The sequence below is a fragment of the Schistocerca cancellata genome, chromosome 7 (genome assembly GCF_023864275.1).
Source record: "Schistocerca cancellata isolate TAMUIC-IGC-003103 chromosome 7, iqSchCanc2.1, whole genome shotgun sequence".
Classification (NCBI taxonomy): Eukaryota; Metazoa; Arthropoda; class Insecta; order Orthoptera; family Acrididae; genus Schistocerca; species Schistocerca cancellata.
Window position 1 is genome coordinate 553,364,083 of NC_064632.1, and position 24,829 is coordinate 553,388,911.

General features: G+C 40.5%; 1 protein-coding gene across 1 annotated transcript in view; it reads left to right on the top strand.

Moving 5' to 3' along the window:
* Positions 1–16,870: 16,870 nt before the first annotated feature.
* The window catches only part of LOC126092200 (uncharacterized), a 53,818-nt gene continuing 45,859 nt past the window's right edge, over positions 16,871–24,829 (top strand). Inside the window, exon 1 of the mRNA XM_049907689.1 lies at positions 16,871–16,987. The gene's annotated coding sequence lies outside the window, so the exon portion shown is untranslated. The remainder of the gene's footprint in view (positions 16,988–24,829) is intronic.

Genomic DNA, 24,829 nt, shown 5'->3' on the forward strand with positions numbered 1-24,829 from the left:
TTTCATCACGATTTTGGTTTCTACGAATATCATTACAGATTTTTAGTATTTCAGCTTCATCTTTTACATCCTTTAAGTACTTAAGTTTGAACTCTTTCTTCTCTCTTCCATAAGTATTTTCAAAATCTGCACCTACAGGTAGTCTGGAAAGGACATCTGCAATGACATTATGTTTACCCTGAATAAATTTGATCTCATAGTCAAACTGTTGAAGGAATAAAACCCACCTGGTTATATGGTCATGATAGACTCTGCACTCCTGAATGTAAGATAGAGCTTCATGGTCAGAGAAAACAATTACCTTGTGCCCTAACAGATAATTTTTAAACTTATTGAATGCCCAGTGGATGACAAGTAGTTCCTTCTCTGTAACTGTATATGATTTTTCATACTTTTGTAAAACACGGCTAGCAAAAGCAATAGAATGGTGTTCTAATTTTCCTTCTGCTTCTATGTTTTGAAACAAGTGTGCACCTAAACCTGTCTTACTACTACCTGTCATTATACAGAATGGATATAATAGAGGGAAACATTCCACATGGGAAAAATATATCTAAAAACAAAGATGATGAGACTTACCAAACAAAAGCGCTGGCAGGTCGATAGACACACAAACAAACACAAACATACACACAAAATTCAAACTTTCACAACAAACGGTTGCTTCGTCAGGAAAGAGGGAAGGAGAGGGAAAGACGAAAGGATGTGGGTTTTAAGGGAGAGAGTAAGGAGTCATTCCAATCCTGGGAGCAGAAAGACTTACCTTAGGGGGAAAAAAGGACAGGTATACACTCGCACACACACACATATCCATCTGCATATACACAGACACAAGCAGACATTTTTAAAGGCAAAGAGTTTTGCCTTTAAAAATGTCTGCTTGTGTCTGTGTATATGCGGATGGATATGTGTGTGTGTGTGTGTGTGTGAGTGTATACCTGTCCTTTTTTCCCCCTAAGGTAAGTCTTTCCGCTCCCGGGATTGGAATGACTCCTTACCCTCTCCCTTAAAACCCACATCCTTTCATCTTTCCCTCTCTTTCCCTCTGTCCTGACGAAGCAACCGTTTGTTGCAAAAGCTTGAATTTTGTGTGTATGTTTGTGTTTGTTTGTGTGTCTATCGACCCGCCAGTGCTTTTGTTTGGTAAGTCTCATCATCTTTGTTTTTAGATATATTATACAGAATGGTAATGATATAACAGGTCTATACATCTGACTTTGGGACAGTTGTTTTACTTCCACAAATGTATCCTTGACATTCTTGTGTCCAATCCCAAACAATATTCTTTTTTAGTAAGTTACTTAAGCAATTTGCATTTAAAGCTTAGGTACTAAGAAACTTTCTATAGAATCCGGTGAGACCAAAAAAGGACTTGAGTTGTTTTTTGTTCTTGGGAGTGGGGAACTTTACAACGGCAGCAAGTTTATCCTTATCAGGTAAGATTCCCTTTTCTGAAATATTATGACCCAAAAATTTCCATTCATTAACTCCAAAACAACATTTTTCCAATTTTACAGTCATTCCCCCTTCCCTCAATTTTGATCAGACTTATATCAGAAGGTTTAAATAATCTTCCCAGGTTTTTCCAGTTACAAGAATGTTATCTACATATACCATTAATTTTGAAGACAATTCATCACCTAATACAAAATCCAATGCTCTGACAAATTCAGCAACAGATACATTCAATCCCAAAGGGACAACACAATATTGGTAACTTTTGCCACCATACAAAAAGGCAGTATACTTCCTAGAATCAAGTTCAAGTGGTATTTGGTGAAAACCAGTTGTCAAGTCTAGACTACTCATAAATTTTACATGATCAAATAAGTGCAGACGTTCATCCATATTGTCAGGATGGTCATTTACTCTAATCAAAAACTTATTAAGGTGCCTAGAATCAAGTACAAGTCTAATCCCACCATTTCTCTTAGACACAACTACTAATGGGTTGTTGTATGCACTTCTACTTCTTTTCTATAATCCACCAAGTTTCCATTTTTGGATTTCCCTTTCTACATCTTTTTTTTCCTGGAGATTGGAATGCCATATGGTTTTAGGAAGAAAGGATGATGATCTCTGAGTTGAAGTCTGCACTGATAGTCTATTACCTTCCCTGGTCTCTCACTAAATGTATCCTGAAATTCCCATAACACTTCTCTTAACTGATTTTTCTGACTTTTGCTTATATTTACAGCTTCCTTCAATTTGACTTTGACTAACTCTTCAAAATTTTGTTCATTTATATGATCAATGGATGTGTTACTACTTATGGCTTCGTTATCTACCTTGCTTACAACAGTTTTGACATGGTTACAAGAATTACTACAGCTAAGGATGAACATTTCTGTTTTCAGAATACTATTTTTCTCAGGTTCAGTAATTATAACACTCTTATCTTCCCAAGAGAAGCTTACACCCACTTTTAAGACCCAATCCATGCCTAAAATGATATTTTTTCCAACCTCGGGACCACAAGACAACCCTGCTCAAATTCCACATTTTCAATTTCAAATGTTAACAATACTTGACTCTTAACTACCTTACTTTGCTTACCAGTGGCACCTCCAATTTTTACCCCTACAACCGGCATTTCTACAAAGTTCTTACCATCCCTAATTTTATCTCTAAATTTTTCTGATATTGCACATATGGGGCTTCCTGTATCAATAAGCTAATTTCCTTCCCACTGATTTACTCTTATTTTAATGTATGGACAGCCTAATTCCTTTTCATCTGTCTTCCCCTCAGGAACTTCATATAATAAATCTTTTTTCAATTTCTTTATAATTTCCATCTACTTCCTCCCTTTCAGTCTTCATCAAGTTTACCTGAGTGTCAGATTCTAAGTTACTAGTATAAAGTTTACACTTTGGCAGCACACAAAATAACTCACTACTGTGTATGTACCTTCACTCAGACTCTTTCTTTTACTCTCCCACCAGCTTGAGTATACAATTCTACTAATTATACCTAGATGGTACCAAAACACTTTGCTGGTACAACTCTAATTATACTGGTTCCACAGAATTTCTAAAAATTGGATTCCTTTACTTTCAATAATCTCACACAAATCTAATTCTTTCACAATATTTTCACTTTTGTTATCACCACTGTGATTAACCATGAACTGAACAGGCCAGACATGTAACAATTGATTTTCAGCTGTCACTTCACTATTCTTATCATATTCCTTTGCTTTGTCACCACAACTATCATCAAGTTTCAACACTTCTGGTTTGCTTACCATACTTTTCACATCAATAATACTAACTACTATGGTATACTTTACTACCAGTTTCATCTATTTCTCTTTGTTTCTCACTTTCTATGGTTGATTCTTTTTTGCTTAGGTTTATCATCAGCTGACTCACTATTACCCTCTTGTGTAAACACCCCCTCCCCCCCCAATTCTGAACTAAAACATTTATTACTCTCTTCATTATTAGCTTGCTCCCCCCTTTTTGCCCAGCTGTAAAAATCATTAACATCTCCTCATCCAGAATTGAATCAGAACTTTGATCTCTCCTATGTTTATTTTGTGGTGGTTTACTGTGCCACATAGCATCCCAAAATTTTTTATCAAAATTATATAATTCACTTGATATTCCTGGTTTTTAACCTGTTTGTTAATGGTACAGTTATTTGGTTTTGTGTGAAAGTTAGTGGTCCTATTATGTTTAAATCTGTTCGCCCCAAAGCTGTGGACCCTCATTGAGGTGGTTCGGAGTTTTCCGGATGGCTACCTCTATTGTCACTCCTCCAATTTGTATTCATTCTGTTGTTACCTTCTCATCTGTTGTTCCTAGTTACACCATTGTTTTCCCAGTTTCCCCTCTCCCATTAACATTGTACTGTCTTGTTCTATCTCATTGGTGTTCATTCTGAAAATCTCTATCGTCCCTTCTAGGATTCTCCCCACGGTAATCAGATTTCCACCTCCCACTCTAATGGTTTCCATTACTAAACTGTTGCACATTTCTCCCCATTGCCCTGTCTAATTTGTCTATATATTTTGGAAACTAGTCCAAACAATTGTCAGGTCCATGCACTAATTCCCACTGTATTCTTTCAGGTAACCTTCTTTTAAGGGCATCAATTTGTGTCACTTCATCAAAGGGTTTATCTAGATGCACCAATTTCCTAAATTGATCCCTGCAAAAGTCTTTCATTGAGTGGTTTCTGCCCCTGAAACTAGGCCAATTTTAAAATTCACTTTTCATCCTACCCTGTTCAGTCTCAGACCAAAACTTATTTAAGAAACTCTTCTTAAAATCATGAAACATTTTCCACTCATCAAAATGTTGGTTTGCCCAAGACGAAGCTTCCCCCTCAAGAAATTTTTTGACAAATTTAATCTTTAGATTATCAGACATACCAGGAACAAGATTGTCAGAGGAGTGTTGTAAGAAGTCTACATGGTGTAAATTATCACAAGGAAAACATTTTACAGGTGAATTACTCCACACACTTCCACCATTCATACATAAATTTCTAGACACAAAATTATCTTGCATTTCAGTGAATTTCTTGTCTATTACACTTAAATTACATGTTACAGGCTCTTGTATCTTATTTAATTCAGCATCTAAGGAATTAACTTTTGATTCTGTCTCTAGACTTAATTTGTCTACCCTCTCCTCCACAGTTCTTTGAGCTGAGGTTAACCTTTCAATCTCTGTGGCCAATTTATTTTCTAAGGTCACAAACTTATTTTCTATAGCCTCAATTTTGGAGTTCACACCCTTCAAACTTTCTCCTAATTGAAGTTTTAAATTTGAGATCTCTTCTTTCAGTACATCACCGTTGCTTTTCATGTTTGCTTCCAGCGATTCACTAGTTAAGTTTAATTTCACTTCTAGTGATTCACTGGATGCATTTATTTTTGATTCAAGGAATTCACTATTTGAATTCATTGCCATTGTTAATTCGGACTGCATTTGTCCCATTCTGGCAAAGAGTAACCTTACCCAGTCCTGTTGATCCAGTTTTCTTTTGGTTTGTGAATCATCTGGATCGTCACTTACACCACACACGTCAGAGTCTAACTTTTCTCTCACTTCCTTTTCAATTTCTTCTGATACCGTCATTATGACACCATGTGTTTAGACACAGTCTTGATGAAAAGTTTAAAACAAAGAATAATTGTACTTATCTTTTCACGTCACAACGTTGATCACAGGTCCACCTCTCCAATAAGCCAGTACTTTGTTGGCTCTCACAATACTTTTTCTGGTCCAGAAAACGTGTACAATATTATTCATGTTTTACGAATTATTAAGTTTATACTGTACTGCAAACAAAGCACAATTAGTCTTGTCGCATGTAACTGTAATATCCCGGACGACCCCCCAAGTTTAACAGACCTCTTCCTAAAATTTCCATAGTCTATAAATTGTCCTACTCCTCTGTCCACACGGTGACTTCAGCAACTACAGGAGATTCAAATTTATAGTCAGAGGTCATTAACAAGCATGAACAGTCTGGTACTTAACTCTTATATCGATGGCTGTGTTGTTGTCTTCGTGAAGTCTAGAGGTGATTCCACTGCGAGGTTCACACGGTTTTCTTTGTGTTTGGATGAGACTAACTGGTTTGTAGGGTGACATGGTATTTTGATTTTTAGGGAGCAAGTGTTACATTAGTTTTGCATATCACTATTTAATTCATTTATTCACATTTAACACTTCTACAATAATATAAAATAAGACATTGTTTTCCACCACATCTGTGTCACCACCTCCTCCAACCCACACTCCAGCTGAAAAGACCGCCAACTACCTCCTCCAAAGATCCACCTCCTTCCCGCATGACCGAAGATAACAGTCTCTTAGTTGTTAAACTTGCATTCAAAGGCTATATTTACATAAAATATTACACATAAATAAATTACAGACGTACATGATTTTACATTCAGTTATAATGGGAATGATTCACAATGAGGAAGGTGAGTGAACAGATTTGTATGACACAGGAGCAGGTAACTGACCTTGGATCATAATCTGCTGTTTGTTGTAGCTAACCAACTTCTGTGCAACCTGTGTGATAGGAGGGGATCCCAAGTCCATGTATGTTTGTGCATTTACAAAAGTCAACTCCAGTTCCTGCCTCCTCTTGCATTTTTAGAGATTTATTGAACACACGATAGTCAATAAACAATTTGTTCAGGGAGACAGTGATTGTAGAGGTACAGTTTACGTTCATTGGTACTACAGTGTCCACCACCTATGAAGAGTATTTACACACAGATTCAATGTGGTCTTCCCTTTGACACTAGTTGCAAATGGCCCAATGCTTAGGGCATTCATTATGGGTCGTAGTGACTAATTTACAATGATAGCTCAACCTGTGTAAATCTGCAGCCCAGACTTTGTAAGACTGGTTTGGGTGTTTCTGACAAGAGTAAAATTCTACATGCATTGCAAAGATTTGTGTTCTGTCACACTAATAGGCTGAGAGAAGCTTGCACATTTCATCAAATGGTAAGCTGGCAGGCTCTTTAAAGGCACAAGTTGGCATAACAACTAATACGTGTGCGGTGAAAGCCAGCAAAGAAACAAAGCCGTACACAGGTTTGCATTGCCCTTGCAAAAAAACCTGGAAATGTTTGCGTAAGCTTGTCTCATAGGAGGCCCAATCTTCAGCTGGTTCATCATATGCTGGAAAGGGTGATGGCTGCAATGACAGAGGAGTAACCCGCTGTGAGCATACAGGTACCATTTGATTGAGAGAAGTGATGAGAGCCTGCTGTTGTACCATGAAAACGTGGTGCTGGGTAATGATATATTAAATTATTTCTTCCATCAAGATGTTTTTCAGTTGACTTTGCATGGATAGTAACACACAGAGAAAATGTAACCCTCACTTGTCACCAAGTTTGTTATAGCAAGAACAAAAATGATTTATGGAACATAGTACTTTATAGAACCAATGAAAGATTCAATGAAGTACAGATTGCAGATAGCACTGAACAAACTGAGTGGGCAACAGCAATCCAGGTTACAGGATAGGTCAAACACTCATTTATGACCACTTAAATAACATTGTTTGTTTGAAGATTTTAAACATGGATGGTGGTGGCTCACCAGAGCACACTGGGGAGCCAACCCAGATGGCCTCTATAAGAGGGCCTGTGATATATATGGAAATACGATCTCTGAAATCACATGCATCATGATTGAAGTTACATCAGTGACATATGGCAGGAGACAGACTGCTGTTTGAGTCATCTCCAGACATGCATTTGCAGGTTATCAGGGCTCTGTTCGAAATTGAACCCATCACTGAAGGTCACTTTACTCCAATAAATGACATTCCAGGGCAAAGACATGTCTAGAAATGCCCTGGACAACAGTGGGATACTATTCTGAATGTTGCCCACTATACAGACCAATAATCAGGAGTGATGATGTGGGGTGCCATTTCTTTTCCTAGCAAGACCCCTTTGGTAATCATCTGCAGTAGCCTTACAGCACATTAGTACATCAAACATATTCTACACCCTGTTTTGTTGCCCTTTATGGCTAGCCATCCTGGGCAAACATTTCAGCAAGATAATGTCAGGCTGCATGTAGGGAGTGTTTCTACTGCTTACCTTCATGCTTACCAAACCCTACCTTGGCCAGTAAGGTAGCAAGAGCTGTCCATAATTAACCCTTAAGTGGTGTTCAGAACACCCCAGTAATCCTTATCAATGGATTATTACATAAGGGATAGGAGTACAATGTCACGTTCTTTGGTACCTTTCTAGGACATAATACCAAAGCTTTGAGTAACAATAGAATCTACAACGGAAGTGCAAGTTCCAAGAAAACACACAGCAATGTGCCTTGGGGTGTTGTCAGCACCCCGCGTGACTCTTTGTGTTGCATTGCTGCTTGAAAGCACACAGTTGTGTTCCGTAGCAGCTGTTTGTATTTTGTCACTCTGTGCAGTTAAAACAGCTATGGACTGATACGAAATAGAACAAGAAAAATTGTGGAAGCTTCTGGAAGAGGTCTTAGACAAAACTCTTGAAGGAGGAGAAGAGGAAACAGACAGTTGTGAAGTTCTCCCTCATCACAGTGACGCAGAAACAGAGGATGAAGACAACCTGGAATTGGAGCCACAAGTAAGTGCAGTGGATAATGTAAGCAAAGCAAGCATGATTTTTTTATTGGAAAGGATAAGGTTACAAAATGGATGAAAAGTTGTCCTAGTTGCAACGTAAGAACTACAAGTGTAGACCTCATTATTCATCTCCCTGGTGTGAAACCTATCGCAAAATCTGCGAAAACTGCTGTGGACTGTTTTTCAATATTTATAAATGACATAATAATTAGAAAAATTACATCATGCACAAATATTTACATAGAACACAGTGCATCAAATTTCACAAGAGACTGTAATGCCAAACCAACAAATGAGGGAGAAATCAAATCTCTTCTGGGACTGTTGATATTGGCTGGGCATTACAGGGCAGGACACCAAAATCTGGGAGACTTATGGGACACAAATGGTTTTGGAATTCCAATATTTCATGCAACAATAAGTTTATGGCACTTTAATTACTTGTTGTGCTGTTTGACATTTGATGATATTTGAGACAGACCACAGCATAGAGAACTTTATTGCCTACCTGCATTCAGAGAAGTGTTTGAATTATTCATGTGAAACTGTGTCAGTAATTATACTGTGTCTGAATATATGACAGTGGATGAACAATTGGTTGTATTTAGAGGAAAATGCAGTTTCTGACAGTATATACCAAGCAAGTCTGCAAAATATGGTTCGAAAATTTTTACCTTGTGTGACCAGAACATGGTAAACTTTGGGGATGGAAATCTATGTTGGGATACAGCCAGAGGGTTCCTTTGCACTGTCAAACTCATCTAAGGAGATAGTAAATAGACTTTTATCGCCTATCTAAGGTACAGGATGCAATGTGATACTAGACAGCTGGTTTTGTTCCATACCACTGGCTGGAGAGCCCCTGAGAAACAAACTTACAGTAGGAGGAACTCTTAGAAAGAATAAGAGGGAGCTCCCTCCAGACTTACTTTGCATGAGAAGTTGTGAACTTAGAAGCAGCATTTTTTGATTTAGAATGGATATCACCATAGTTTCATATGTACCAAATAAGGGCAAAAATGTTATTCTCCTTTCATCTTTGCATCATGACGGTGCCATTGACACTAATACTGCAGAGGAAGAGAAACCAGAAATTACAACAATGTACAATAAGACCACAACAGGTGTGGACACAATGGATGAAATGTGCGCTACTTATTCAACCTCGAGAAAAACTAGACACTGGACTGAAGAATACAACAGCAAACAACAACAACATCTCCCAGTACATTGCCGCTCATTCCCCGCCTAAACAAGTTCCACAGAAAGCCACTAAAATGGCGGGAATTGAAGACAGCAACAATGCACCACCTTCTGAACATGGAATACCTAAGCCCAGGCCCTGCCCAGTTTGTCCCCGGAGTAAAGATATAAAATTTAAATCGCACTGTGCTCGATATTTGAAAGTTAATTGTGTAAAGCACATGAGAAATGTGTGTGAAAAGTTTTACGATAACGCACCCTGTGCAGCCAGTGATAGTGACTGATTTCATAAAATGTTTGTATGAGTTGACAGAACAAATGTTAAATTATATTTATAATGTCTTATACCTGTAATACAGTATGAAGAATAACAGAAATAAATAATCAAACAAAATATTGTAAGAAAATGGGAATTACTGCAAATGTTTCAAATAACACAATTGAGTACTAAAGTAATAGTAAATAAAACAATGTACTGGGAGATGTTGTTGTTGTTTGCTGTTGTATTCTTCAGTCCTGAGACTGGTTTGATGCAGCTCTCCATGCTAATCTATCCTGTGCAAGCTCCTTCATCTCCCAGTACCTACTGCAACCTACATCCTTCTGAATCTGCTTAGTGTATTCATCTCTTGGTCTTCCTCCACGATTTTTACCCTCCACACTGCCCTCCAATGCTAAATTTGTGATCCCTTGATGCTCAGAACATGTCCTACCTACCGATCCCTTCTAGTCAAGTTGTACTGCAAACTCCTCTTCTCCCCAATTCCATTCAATACCTCCTCATTACTTATGCAATCTACCCATCTAATCTTCAGCATTATTCTGTAGCACCACATTTCGAAAGCTTCTATTCTCTTCTTGTCTAAACTATTTATCGTCCACGTTTTACTTCCATTCATGGCTACACTTCATATAAATACTTTCAGAAATGACTTCCTGATATTTAAATCTATACTCGATGTTAACAAATTTCTCTTCTTCAGAAACACTTTCCTTGCCATTGCCAGTCTACATTTTGTATCCTCTCTACTTCGACCATCATCAGTTATTTTGCCGGCCGGTGTGGCCACGCGGTTAAAGGCACTTCAGCCTGGAACCGCGCGACCGCTATGGTCGCAGGTTCGAATCCTGCATCGGGCATGGATGTGTGTGATGTCCTTAGGTTAGTTAGGTTTAAGTATTTCTAAGTTCTAGGGGACTGATGACCTCAGATGTTAAGTCCCATAGTGCTCAGAGCCATTTGAACCAGCCATCAGTTATTTTGCTCCCCAAATAGTAAAACTCCTTTACTACTTTAAGTGTCACATTTCCTAATCTAATTCCCTCAGCATCACCCAAGTTAACTTGACTAAATTCCATTACCCTCATTTTGCTTTTGTTGATGTTCATCATATATCCTCCTTTCAAGACATTGTCTACTGCGTTCAACTGCTCTTCCAAGTCCTTTGCTGTCTCTGACAGAATTACAATGTCATCGGCAAACCTTAAAGTTTTTATTTCTTCTCCATGGATTTTAATACCTACTCCAAATTCTCCTTTTGTTTCCTTTAGTGCTTGCTCAATATACAGATTGAATGAGATCGGGGAGAGGCTACAACCCTGTCTCACTCCCTTCCCAACCACTGCTTCCCTTTGATGTCCCTCGATTCTTATAACTGTCATCTGGTTTCTGTACAAATTGTAAATAGCCTTTCGCTCTCTGTATGTTACTCCTGACACCAGAATTTGAAAGAGAGTATTCCAGTCAACATTGTCAAAAGCTTTCTCTAAGTCTACAAATGCAAGAAATGTAGGTTTGCCTTTTCTTAATCTAGCTTCTAAGATAAGTCGTAGGGTTAGTATTGCCTCACGTGTTCCAACATTTCTACGGAATCCAAACTGATCTTCCCCGAGGTCGGCTTCTACCAGTTTTTCCATTCATCTGTAAATAATTCGTGTTAGTATTTTGCAGCTGTGGCTTATTGAACTGATAGTTCAGTAATTTCCATATCTGTCAACATCTGTTTTCTTTGGAATTGGAATTATTGTATTCTTCTTGAAGTCTGAGGGTATTTCGCCTGTCTTGTATATCTTGCTCACCAGATGGTAGAGTTTTGTCAGGACTGGCTCTCCCAAGGCCATCAGTAGTTCTAATGGAATGTGGTCTACTCCCGGGGCCTTGTTTCGACTCAGGTCTTTCAGTGCTCTGTCAAACTCTTCACGCAGTATCGTATCTCCCATTTCATCTTCATCTACATCCTCTTCTATTTCCATAATATTTTCCTCAAGTACATCGCCCTTGTATAGACCCTCTATATACTCCTTCCACATTTCTGCTTTCCACTCTTTGCTTAGAACTGGGTTTCCATCTGAGCTCTTGATATTCATACAAGTGGTTCTCCTTTCTCCAAAGGTCTCTTTAATTTTCCTGTAGGCAGTATCTATCTTACCCCTAGTGAGATAAGCCTCTACATCCTTACATTTGTCCTCTAGCCATGCCTGCTTAGCCATTTTGCACATCCTGTCGATCTTATTTTTGAGACGTTTATATTCCTTTTTGCCTGCTTCATTTACTACATTTTTATATTTTCTCCTTTCATCAATTAAATTCAATATTTCTTCTGTTACCCAAGGATTTCTACTAGCCCTCGTCTTTTTACCTACTTGATCCTCTGCTGCCTTCACTACTTCATCCCTCAGAGCTACCCATTCTTCTTCTACTGTATTTGTTTCCCCCATTCCTGTCAATTGTTCCCTTATGCTGTCCCTGAAATTCTGTATCACCTTTGGTTTAGTCAATTTATCCAGGTCCCATCTCCTTAAATTCCCACCTTTTACTGGGAGATAACATTCTAAATAGCCATTTGTGAAGTAAACATATTCATATCAGTGATATTCTGCACAACAATGTCATTTAAGCCACTATTAATGTTATGAAAAGCCGAGCGACCGCATAAGGGTTAATAATGTTTGTAGCATTACAGGCAGGGCCCTCCAACCAACTCAGGAGTTTGACCATCTACCATGACAGTTGGACAGAATTTGGCATGATATCCCTTAGGAAGACATCCATCAACTCTGTCAATCAATGCCAAGCTGGATAACCACTTGCATACAGGCCAATGGTGGACCAAGATGTTATTGATTTGCTCAATTTGTGTAGTTCTTTCTCTTAACTAAATCATCCAATTTTACTGAAATTGTAATCACTTGTTTGTATGTACATGTACATTACATCTGCCAATTTCAATCTCAATCACATAATTCCTTCATGGTGCATCATTTTTTGCCTTAGAGCATGTTTTTGTATGCACTCCTTTTTGTTACACTTGTTAATGTTGTTGTTGTTGTTGTTGTTGTGGTCTTTAGTCCTAAGACTGGTTTGATGCAGCTCTCCACGCTACCCTATCCTGTGCAAGCTTATTCATCTCCCAGTACTTAATGCAACCTACATCCTTCTGAATCTGCTTAGTGTATTCATCTCTTGGTTTCCCTCTACAATTTTTACCCTACACACTGCCCTCCAATGCTAAATATGTGAACACTTATGAAATTCAATTTGTCTGACAGTATTACTGAAGAAATTCTCGTTTCTTTATTCCTGCTGCAGATTTCCCAGTTTCACTGTCTTATTAGAGCTACTTTTGAGATGGGATCTGGTAGAATTATGTCATGTCACTATGTTTGTTGAATTTATGTCACAATTTGTTACACTCTCCTTCTTCACTGTCTGTGTTAATCCATAGGTTGTAAATTTCAAAGTACAGCCCTGATCTTTTACTTTATATTTCCTTTCACATGGATAGTGTGGCATACTCATATTTCACACACATTCAGTTCCTCTAGAGCTAATTTTTTGCACAAGTCATTGTTCTTTATTAGCCTTTTACCACTTTCAGTGGAATTGGTTGTAATGAAACAGTGACAGATGGTACTACAAATTCATTTAAAATCATTAATTTGTATGTTGCTTGGGACAGTTCCTCAAAGCTTGTTATAAATATTTTAATGAAATTGTAGCAGAATGTTACATAACTTGTACTTATCCTTCGATTATTAAGTTGACAATAGGGTGATGAAAGTTTGTTTCCTGCAATTAAAATGACTGAGTCTTGTTGCATACAAGAACTTCTCAATGGACTCCATAAAATGATGAACACAATTTTTAACCATTATGATAACTCAATTTAATAATTCACAGTCTTGTCATTACAAAAACACAAAAGAACAAACATGTAACTCCCACATCTTGACTCACCACTACTCTCGACATTGGACACATCTGAACTAAAATTACATAACGCTGGACTGAAATCAGCTGGACACATATCAACAAAACTGGCAGGCACTCTCACCATCATATGAACAAATACACAACTATTACCATTCCACACATCATTGCTAAAATGGCTACTAAAAAAAATGTAATTTGTCTACAAAGGTTCAGACACAAAAATAAATTTTACAACAAAATACAAAAAGTTTACACAAAACAGAATTTGTCCAAGTACATTGTTTTACATGATATTTTTTTTAGAAAATGAGCTTCCCAATAATTAATTCCTAAATACATTTTTCTACTTTCTAATTACATGGTTGCTTTTAATGCTAAGGTTCTCGCAGAATATTGAATAATGGCTGAACAAATTTCTGTAGTCAGTTATTTCATTAGTAGATAGTAAGTATTTTTAAGGTACTTATATACTTATCAGAACTGGACATACTTGCCACAGAAAGTTATCACCAATCTATATGTATGCAACATAGGCAAATTTTCTGTCTGTTGATCACTGTTTTCAATATCACTGGTTTTGGGCAATGTCATCCATCTTCAGACAATATCTCATAATCAGAGAGTAACTACAGGATACGATCTGAATGCAGCCTGAAACTGGTCATTTTACAATAAAATCCATGGTTGACAGACAGATTATAAGTCTGTTTTGTAGTTACATGCTATCATGTCACCTTCCAGTACATTTTCAATAACTGTTTTACATAACAATTACTGAAGTTATGACATATAGTAATACACTGTTGAAGTATAACAGCATTTATAAACAATTATGTTTCACAGCTGCAGATCTTGCACGGCGTCTGTTCTTTACGATGTGTCTGAAAGAACATATATGATGTGTTCATATAATTTACAAATCCATGTGCCATTTAGTTTAACAAGAGTCACATAACATTACTGTGTCCCAGAAACTGCATCATCTACTTTGCTAATTGTAAGTATCGAGTTGCAAAGTAAATGACTTTTACTCTGGTGTAGAAGGTTTAGTCATTACATATACAGCTGACAACAAGGGTATATTTAGAAAAGAGTTCTGGCACTTTAATTCCACTTAATTAACATTTTTCTTAGAAACTAATATCAGCACTGTTTATTTCAAAAAGTTTTGTTACCTTGCAGAATTGATGTTTTAATAAGCAATTCTAAATCTTAACATCAAAAGTATTATAGGACAAGGACCAAACAGAGTTTTGAATTTTTATGAAAGAAATTTAAACATAATTTTTGGTGTGACTTCCCAAACTTTGTCTGTTTGTACCTGAGAATAGGCTCTAGCCATCCATTGTGCCTCTAGTGTTATGATGATTAGATTAGATTAATACTTGTTCCATAGATCATGAATACAATTACTCTTAAATGTTGATTGGCTATATGTCAGACTTTTGATGCTTTTTGGAAAGTGACCAAAGATTTTTGTAGCAGCATGATTCACCCGTTTCTAGGATAAAGTTAAATTTAACCCAAAATAGGGAAAACCAGCCTTTCTCCTAGTGCTGTAGTTATGCACATTTATATTGATTTTGAATTGGGATGAGTTATTAATAACGAATTTCACACACACACACACACACACACACACACACACACACACACACACACACACACATATATATATATATATATATATATATATATATATATATATATATATATATGAATATAATAGAGGGAAACATTCCACGTGGGAAAAATATATTTAAAAAGAAAGATGATGAGACTTACCAAACAAAAGCGCTGGCAGGTCGATAGACACACAAACAAACACAAACATACACACAAAATTCTAGCTTTTGCAACCAACGGTTGCCTCGTCAGGAAAGAGGGAAGGAGAAGGAAAGACAAAAGGATATGGGTTTTAAGGGAGAGGGTAAGGAGTCATTCCAATCCCGGGAGCAGAAAGAGTTACCTTAGGGGGAAAAAAGGACGGGTATACACTCGCATACACACACACATATCCATCCACACATATACAGACACAAGCAGACATATACAGAGGCAAAGAGTTTGGGCAGAGATGTCAGTCAAGGCGGAAGTGCAGAGGCAAAGATGTTGTTGAAAGACAGGTGAGGTATGAGTGGCGGCAACTTGAAATTAGCGGAGATTGAGGCCTGGTGGATAACGGGAAGAGAGGATATATTGAAGAGCAAGTTCTCATCTCCGGAGTTCGGATAGGTTGGTGTTAGTGGGAAGTATCCAGATAACCCGGACGGTGTAACATTGTGCCAAGATGTGCTGGCTGTGCACCAAGGCATGTTTAGCCACAGGGTGATCCTCATTACCAACAAACACTGTCTGCCTGTGTCCATTCATGCGAAAGGACAGTTTGTTGCTGGTCATTCCCACATAGAATGCATCACAGTGTAGGCAGGTCAGTTGGTAGATCACGTGGGTGCTTTCACATGTGGCTCTGCCTTTGATTGTGTACACCTTCCGGGTTACAGGACTGGAATAGGTGGTGGTGGGAGGGTGCATGGGACAGGTTTTACACCGGGGGCGGTTACAGGGGTAGGAGCCAGAGGGTAGGGAAGGTGGTTTGGGGATTTCATAGGGATGAACTAAGAGGTTACGAAGGTTAGGTGGACGGCGAAAAGACACTCTTGGTGGAGTGGGGAGGATTTCATGAAGGATGGATCTCATTTCAGGGCAGGATTTGAGGAAGTCGTCTTTCCCTCTCCTTCCCTCTTTCCTGATGAACCAACCGTTGGTTGTGAAAGCTAGAATTTTGTGTGTATGTTTGTGTTTGTTTGTGTGTCTATCGACGTGCCAGCGTTTTCGTTTGGTAAGTCACATCATCTTTGTATATATATATATACTTAGTTGCGTATTCGAAATTGTATAAATGTATGCATTTAGGAAACAGAAACAAAAACACCAAACCGGCTGCAAGAAGCGAGTCGGAACACGCAGGTGGTACGAGTTAGCTCGACACGCAACTTAAGACAGTCAAAATACCAGCAGGTCAATGATACTTCACAGTGGCAAGCAATGTCAGATGCCATGTGACTGTTAACAGTTGCATAATCTTGTGTTCAAGATTAGGGGCAACTAAAAAGCAGGTTGTTTATCCCAGACCATGTGATGTGTCGGAGAACAATCATGTGGTGTCTTATCTGACAGTAGAGAAGCATATAATTAGCACATGTGCACACGCACGATGACTAGAAGTAAAGGAACCTTGAAGAGAGGCCAGGAGTGATGTAATTACCCGACGTCACGATGGTACCAGTAGCAAAGTTTCCTTATATAAGGAAATCCGCGGCTGGCAACCGCTTCTATTGTGGTCATCTTTGCTAGGGGCTACTACCGCTACAACTAGGGAAAGACGAATATTGCCGTTAGTTGCGCCCTCTGGTCACAGAGGAAGCGGACTTTGGAACCAAACGCCTACAATTAGTAATCGTAAGTGGAGAATTAATTTAAGTGTAGCTGTTAATCTGCATATAATATCGTATCTCTTACGCCAAAACTATGATTGTGAATCGTAGAGTGTCATTCTTCGTGTTGTTTGTTGTGGCAAAACCATGAGTAAACTGCCTTGGTAGTGCAGGGAAAATGCAAGGTACATTATCACGAAAGTGCAAAATTTGCGTATTTTGCAACACCCCAATGGCGAATGCACCGCATTCGTGAATTTGGTACCACGTTAGGAGCTTCCTGTGCGTTATGCAAACATGAATGTGCAATATCTACAAATTTTCTTACGTGCGACTACAATCGCGCATATCATTATTTACGGGTTTCGCTCGTAACAATGTGCATATAAGCCGAGAACGAAATGATGTTGAAGTTATGTGATCTTAACAATCGTTTGAAGAGAAGAGATCTGTGTCAAAAGAAACACAGTAAGAATACAATGCTAGTACAAAGTGATGCATGTTCTGTGGCAGTAAATTTTGATCTACAACGCACGTTAAACAATCCGAATTCACCTTGTGTTCAAATGTTCTACCTGAAAAAACTGACAGAGTATAATTTGACCATACACAATATGGGAAATCAAGAAGGCACATGGTACTTATGAAATGAGATAGCCGGTAAAAGAGGTTCGATTGAAATTCCCACGCCGGCCGCCGTGGCCGAGCCGTTCTAGGCGCTTCAGTCCGGAACCGTGCGACTGCTACGGTCACAGGTTCGAATCCTGCCTCAGGCATGGATGTGTGTGCTGTTCTTAGGTTAGTTAGGGTTAAGTAGTTCTAAGTTCTAGGGGACTGATGACCTCAGATGTTAAGTCCCATAGTGCTCAGAGCCATTTTGAACCATTTTTTGAAATTCCCACATGTGTTTATGATTACGTTATGGCCATACCAGATATTACACAAGATGGATGGATGTTGGACCAGCAGAACAACTCTGGCTCGTGTCTGTGTGTACTGATCTGTTCAAGAACCATCCAAACTGACAGTCAAATTATCATGCAGTTTTTGAAATATGTCAGACGGAAATGAAAAGTGACTTCATTCAATCACGAGAGAGAAAAAAGTATGTAGATGTAGCACCTTGGAGGATGGGCATAAGTCTTCCAAGCTGCAAAAACAATCCTTGCCCTTTCGTCGTCGTCTGTACTACGCTAAGCGACGATTTTCTGAACTTTAAAAATGACCAGAAAGACATCCTCAGAATTTCAGTACACAATGTCTGCCTTCCCTATTATCAATGAAACAAACCTCTTTCAGTTGTTTATAAGCGAGAATTTGAAACGGACCATTAGGGAAGTAAACCTGAAAGCGCCAGCCTTCGGCAAATATGTCTCGACCCAAAGTATACACGAAAAACAAAGTTCTGTAATAGCAAGATCTTATCATAATGTGTGACCAACAGATGATTAGGCGGGAATATCAGGATTATTATAGCAGTTCGTTGAGCGCTCAAGCTGCCGCACTGTCTGAAACAGATATTGAAGAGGAATCCGACGCAGATTAAATGTTTCTATGGATTAGATTGTTTATTTACTAGGTTTTCAATCTTTGTTTTGTAATTTGTCTTATCTATTTTAAGCAATAAAATTATAATTGGTGTATACTCTGTCTGATTTACTTCTAGTACGTAGGCGAAACTCTGTATGTATTTATAATTCCAGAACAAAGAATGTACAGTTACCTTCATCCTCTACAAGTAGAGGGATGTATGGTTGTGAAACTCAAATTCAAAATTTTTAAATATGGTAACAGTAAATCAGACACAAATCGATTTCTTAAATTAGTGTAGTTGACTTTTAAGACTCTATGAAACATTCAATCGCCTGTATTGCAGACCGCGTGAGACGACGCTTCATCCAGTCCCAAACATGCTCAATGGGGGACAGATCCGGAGATCTTGCTGGCCAGGGTAGTTGACTTACACCTTCTAGAGCACGTTGGGTGGCACGGGATACATGCGGACGTGCATTGTCCTGTTGGAACAGCAAGTTCCCTTGCCGGTCTAGGAATGGTAGAACGATGGGTTCGATGACGGTTTGGATGTACCGTGCACTATTCAGTGTCCCCTCGACGATCACCAGTGGTGTACGGCCAGTGTAGGAGATCGCTCCCCACACCATGATGCCGGGTGTTGGCCCTGTGTGCCTCGGTCGTATGCAGTCCTGATTGTGGCGCTCACCTGCACGGCGCCAAACACGCATACGACCATCATTGGCACCAAGGCAGAAGCGACTCTCATCACTGAAGACGACACGTCTCCATTCGTCCCTCCATTCACGCCTGTCGCGACACCACTGGAGGCGGGCTGCACGATGTTGGGGCGTGAGCGGAAGACGGCCTAACGGTGTGCGGGACCGTAGCCCAGCTTCATGGAGACGGTTGCGAATGGTCCTCGCAGATACCCCAGGAGCAACAGTGTCCCTAATTTGCTGGGAAGTGGCGGTGCGGTCCCCTACGGCACTGCGTAGGATCCTACGGTCTTGGCGTGCATCCGTGCGTCGCTGCGGTCCGGTCCCAGGTCGACGGGCACGTGCACCTTCCGCCGACCACTGGCGACAACATCGCTGTACTGTGGAGACCTCACGCCCCACGTGTTGAGCAATTCGGCGGTACGTCCACCCGGCCTCCCGCATGCCCACTATACGCCCTCGCTCAAAGTCCGTCAACTGCACATACGGTTCACGTCCACGCTGTCGCGGCTTGCTACCAGTGTTAAAGACTGCGATGGAGCTCCGTATGCCACGGCAAACTGGCTGACACTGACGGCGGCGGTGCACAAATGCTGCGCAGCTAGCGCCATTCGACGGCCAACACCGCGGTTCCTGGTGTGTCCGCTGTGCCGTGCGTGTGATCATTGCTTGTACAGCCCTCTCGGAGTGTCCGGAGCAAGTATGGTGGGTCTGACACACCGGTGTCAATGTGTTCTTTTTTCCATTTCCAGGAGTGTATAATACACTTTTTTATGAAGGGGACGAATTGTTTCTGCTGAGAAGTAATGGAACAACAGTCTCTTATTTTTAAAATACGCAGGATATCCCTTAAGCCTTATTCCGATTTCAAGCCGTAATATTTTTCATCAACAACAGTTTCGTGTTAAAAATGTTGTACATTTAATATCACAAGAAGAAAATTTGGAGCTCTAAGAATAAATATAAAACTACGTGGTCAATTGTGAAACTATTGTCAGTGCTGTACAAAAAATTTAATAATCATTTCCTGTTAACACTCGTCGTTAGCAATTTAAATAGAGATTATACTGGTACCGGCAAGTATACAGAAGTTTAACAATTCTATAATCCAAAGGACAGGCAAGTAGGAAATTAGAGCAACTATTATGAACCACAAGAGTAAAGAATCACACCATTCTGTCATCTTCAGAATGCGTCTTTCGAGTGTATTAATTTTCGACGTAGATGAAAACCACTTTAGCAAAAAGGAAAAAGGAAGAAAAAATGATGTTTTAGGTGGTATGTGAAAGAAAAGTAACATCTCCGTACATAGAACTACAGACGGATTTGCGTTTTGCCTCCAATAAAGTGTGATAAATAATAAATATAAATTTTTCGTTCGGGTGTGTGGTACTACTTGGGCCAAAAGATAAGCTGAAGAGAGTACCTTGTTTTACTGAACAAATTTTTTTGAATTTCTGGACCAAGCTATACCTTTACAGAATTTGGAGCAGTACGGAATCAGTGAAAACTCTCATAAATGGTTCTATTTGTATCTTCGTATCTAGTAATTAAAAACTCTGGTGTCAACAAATAAAGAGAAAATTTGACCGTCTGCTCTCTGATGCAAACAGGTCCGAGGAGGGGTACACGTTTTGTAGACCCTCGTCGCCAGTTTTGTAAAAGCCTCGTCGCTACTGCTGTGGTGGCCGAGTTGCCATGTTTGTTACGGTAGGCCGAGCTTGTGAGTTCGTGGAACACCGCTAAGACAATTTCTCCCTGCCACTATTACACAGCTATGCCCCAGAGTCAGAAAACAGGAAAGGAGAACGAAGGTTCTACAACACTCCAACAAATTAGTAACGAGGTCACACAAATGAGTTAAAACTTTACCTATCTTTGTGCGCTGTTGCATGATTAAGTCTGCAACACCGCTTGTAATTTAAAGCAAAAACGGCCCTCAATGGCTGAGTGCAAATAATCGTAGATAAACTTTACAGTACATAGAAAATACAGTTTACAACAACTGTCTGTTCACTTCAAAGAGTTCCCTGTCTAGGTCAGCCCCGGACGACGATCTACACTCCTGGAAATGGAAAAAAGAACACATTGACACCGGTGTGTCAGACCCACCATACTTGCTCCGGACACTGCGAGAGGGCTGTACAAGCAATGATCACACGCACGGCACAGCGGACACACCAGGAACCGCGGTGTTGCCGTCGAATGGCGCTAGCTGCGCAGCATTTGTGCACCGCCGCCGTCAGTGTCAGCCAGTTTGCCGTCGCATACGGAGCTCCATCGCAGTCTTTAACACTGGTAGCATGCCGCGACAGCGTGGACGTGAACCGTATGTGCAGTTGACGGACTTTGAGCGGGGGCGTATAGTGGGCATGCGGGAGGCCGGGTGGACGTACCGCCGAATTGCTCAACACGTGGGGCGTGAGGTCTCCACAGTACAGCGATGTTGTCGCCAGTGGTCGGCGGAAGGTGCACGTGCCCGTCGACCTGGGACCGGACCGCAGCGACGCACGGATGCACGCCAAGACCGTAGGATCCTACGCAGTGCCGTAGGGGACCGCACCGCCACTTCCCAGCAAATTAGGGACACTGTTGCTCCTGGGGTATCGGCGAGGACCATTCGCAACCGTCTCCATGAAGCTGGGCTACGGTCCCGCACACCGTTAGGCCGTCTTCCGCTCACGCCCCAACATCGTGCAGCCCGCCTCCAGTGGTGTCGCGACAGGCGTGAATGGAGGGACGAATGGAGACGTGTCGTCTTCAGCGATGAGAGTCGCTTCTGCCTTGGTGGCAGGTGAGCGCCACAATCAGGACTGCATACGACCGAGGCACACAGGGCCAACACCCAGCATCATGGTGTGGGGAGCGATCTCCTACACTGGTCGTACACCACTGGTGATCGTCGAGGGGACACTGAATAGTGCACGGTACATCCAAACCGTCATCGAACCCATCGTTCTACCATTCCTAGATCGGCAAGGGAACTTGCTGTTCCAACAGGACAATGCACGTCCGCATGTATCCCGTGCCACCCAACGTGCTCTAGAAGGTGTAAGTCAACTACCCTGGCCAGCAAGATCTCCGGATGTGTCCCCCATTGAGCATGTTTGGGACTAGATGAAGCGTCGTCTCACGCGGTCTGCACGTCCAGCACGAACGCTGGTCCAACTGAGGCGCCAGGTGGAAATGGCATGGCAAGCCGTTCCACAGGACTACATCCAGCATCTCTACGATCGTCTCCATGGGAGAATAGCAGCCTGCATTGCTGCGAAAGGTGGATATACACTGTACTAGTGCCGACATTGTGCATGCTCTGTTGCCTGTGTCTATGTGCCTGTGGTTCTGTCAGTGTGATCATGTGATGTATCTGACCCCAGGAATGTGTCAATAAAGTTTCCCCTTCCTGGGACAATGAATTCACGGTGTTCTTATTTCAATTTCCAGGAGTGTATAAATAAGTGGGCGAGAGCTGATCTCCTATATTCTGAAAAGGTTTCAATCCATTGTCGTCCGGTCATTGGCGGATTGTACTCGGCCGGCAATTGCTCGAGGCGAAGTCGATTTCTTCATCCTCGTAGCCGCCCGTGGCGCTGGTGGAAATCGAGCAAGTGGCGAGCCTCTATAGCGCTGGCACCAGCTCGCGTCTTTGCGCCTGTGGTGCTTTTGCCCTGGCTGTGTCTCGTTCGGACGACACAGCAATATATACTCAAGGAAAAGAAATCCCACCACCAAGAAGGAGTTGTGCGAGATAAACGGATGTTGGTAGGCGCTTTTCTACATCTGAAAGATATCTATTCAAACTAAGAGTGGCGCTGGTATCGCCAGGTTGGCTTTAAATACGCGCTGTAACGATCATTAGCGCTATTTACCTTGGAGATTGGACGTAGTGAGTTGATGTCAGTTTCGAATGCTTTTAAGATGACGAAGAAGCCATTATCAAACGCTCTCTGAGTTTGTACGAGTTCGTGTAACAGGGCTACGAGGATGTTCCTAGGGCAATATTGTAGAAGGACTTGGCGAGCTCTGCCAACACCACCTAGACTACAGGCCTGCGTGCACACTTGTGACGTCACATACTGATGGCCGGGTCTGTATCGGAACGCTCCTGTTAAGCACTCTGCAGCTATACGAATTTTACGTGCTTTAGAGCTGAGACCGCACAGGGATTCTCGTTCTTTCCTCTTCTACGTGTCCTTGTAATGGAAGTATGGAAATTTATATCACTGCGTAAAGTAACTATACAAAACTGCCCTATGTTATTTCAAGATGCAAAATTATTTTGACGATTTGCCTTAAATACGCGTTTCTAGTCTTAAATAGAAACTGTAATTTTAAATTCTGTCTTTTACCTCAGGGGCTACACTTTCTTGCATTAAAAAATCGGCAATATGCAACAACGATCAGACGTTTCCGGTTTTAAATAAAGCAGTTGGAGCTCCTACAGAATTTAAGAATTTGTTTCCCTGGTTATTTTCGTAAATTTTCCTCTCCACTTCAAAATTTGCTGACCTCACACGAAGCTCAAATCATTCGACGAAATGGAGCACCTCCTGACATAATGTTTAATAAATCAAAAAACCCGAAAAATATTTTATTTCCCTGTTTCTCCATAACTTTCGAACCTTAAACATGAAACGATTTTTTCTCCTATATCCTTTATTGAAATTCGTGCCTGAGTGTGCTATTAATTTAATCATAATGCACTTACCTCGAAATTCTGCTTTCTATACTGCTTACGGTAATATGTCGAACACAGAATTCATTAAAGCAATTTTGTAAGGTAGTTTACTCAAATTGAAATTATTTCCGAATAGCTGTATGAGTAAAACTGAACAAAATCATTCTGTAGCTCTTCCAAATGAAAGTACTGGAAACTCAATAATCTGGTAGGAATGACAACGAATACTAAACATTTTCGAGTCACACCAATTAATATAACTATTCTGTGTGACAATATGAGAGGCATTTCACAGCCAGCTTCGTATTAACCTCGCAGCAATGGTCCAGAATTAAGAAACGAATGATACTGGTACATGATACATACTGCTTTTAAAAACAATTGGCAAATGTGGTGCAATGGAAACACGCAACAAATTTTTTGTCATTTACTTACGCTTGAATCATGCGTAGACACAAATTCCTGTCTGGAAATAGCTGCAATCCAGCGATTTCTCAACTTCACATATTTGGGAAATCGAAACATGTGCACTTTAATGCCTTTTTGGAATTTATAGTTTCCCTGGCAAGAGGAAACACAGCACTTGTATCCCATACTTCGAAGAACTGCAGGCGAATACTGTATGAAATATATATCACTTTCATCTGTCACACACTTTCAACACAACATACACGCCAACAGGACTGCCGACTGAAGGTAAGATGGCCAACAGTTCGTGACGTCACGTGCCAATATGGCCGCTGTGCGTAGGCCTTGTATCTAGAAGGCTTTGGCTCTGGCCGGCCACTTGGCTGTATTCGGTGTATGGCTGTCGAGAAATGTGTTGCGTCTGCAACAGCAATTCTAGGAGCGGTTGTCACCACAGTGACACAACGAACTGTTAAAAATCGGTTTCTTCAAGGACAGTTCCGAGCCACCATTGGACCTCATTGGAGGGCAAGGGGCGATCTGTTGTGTT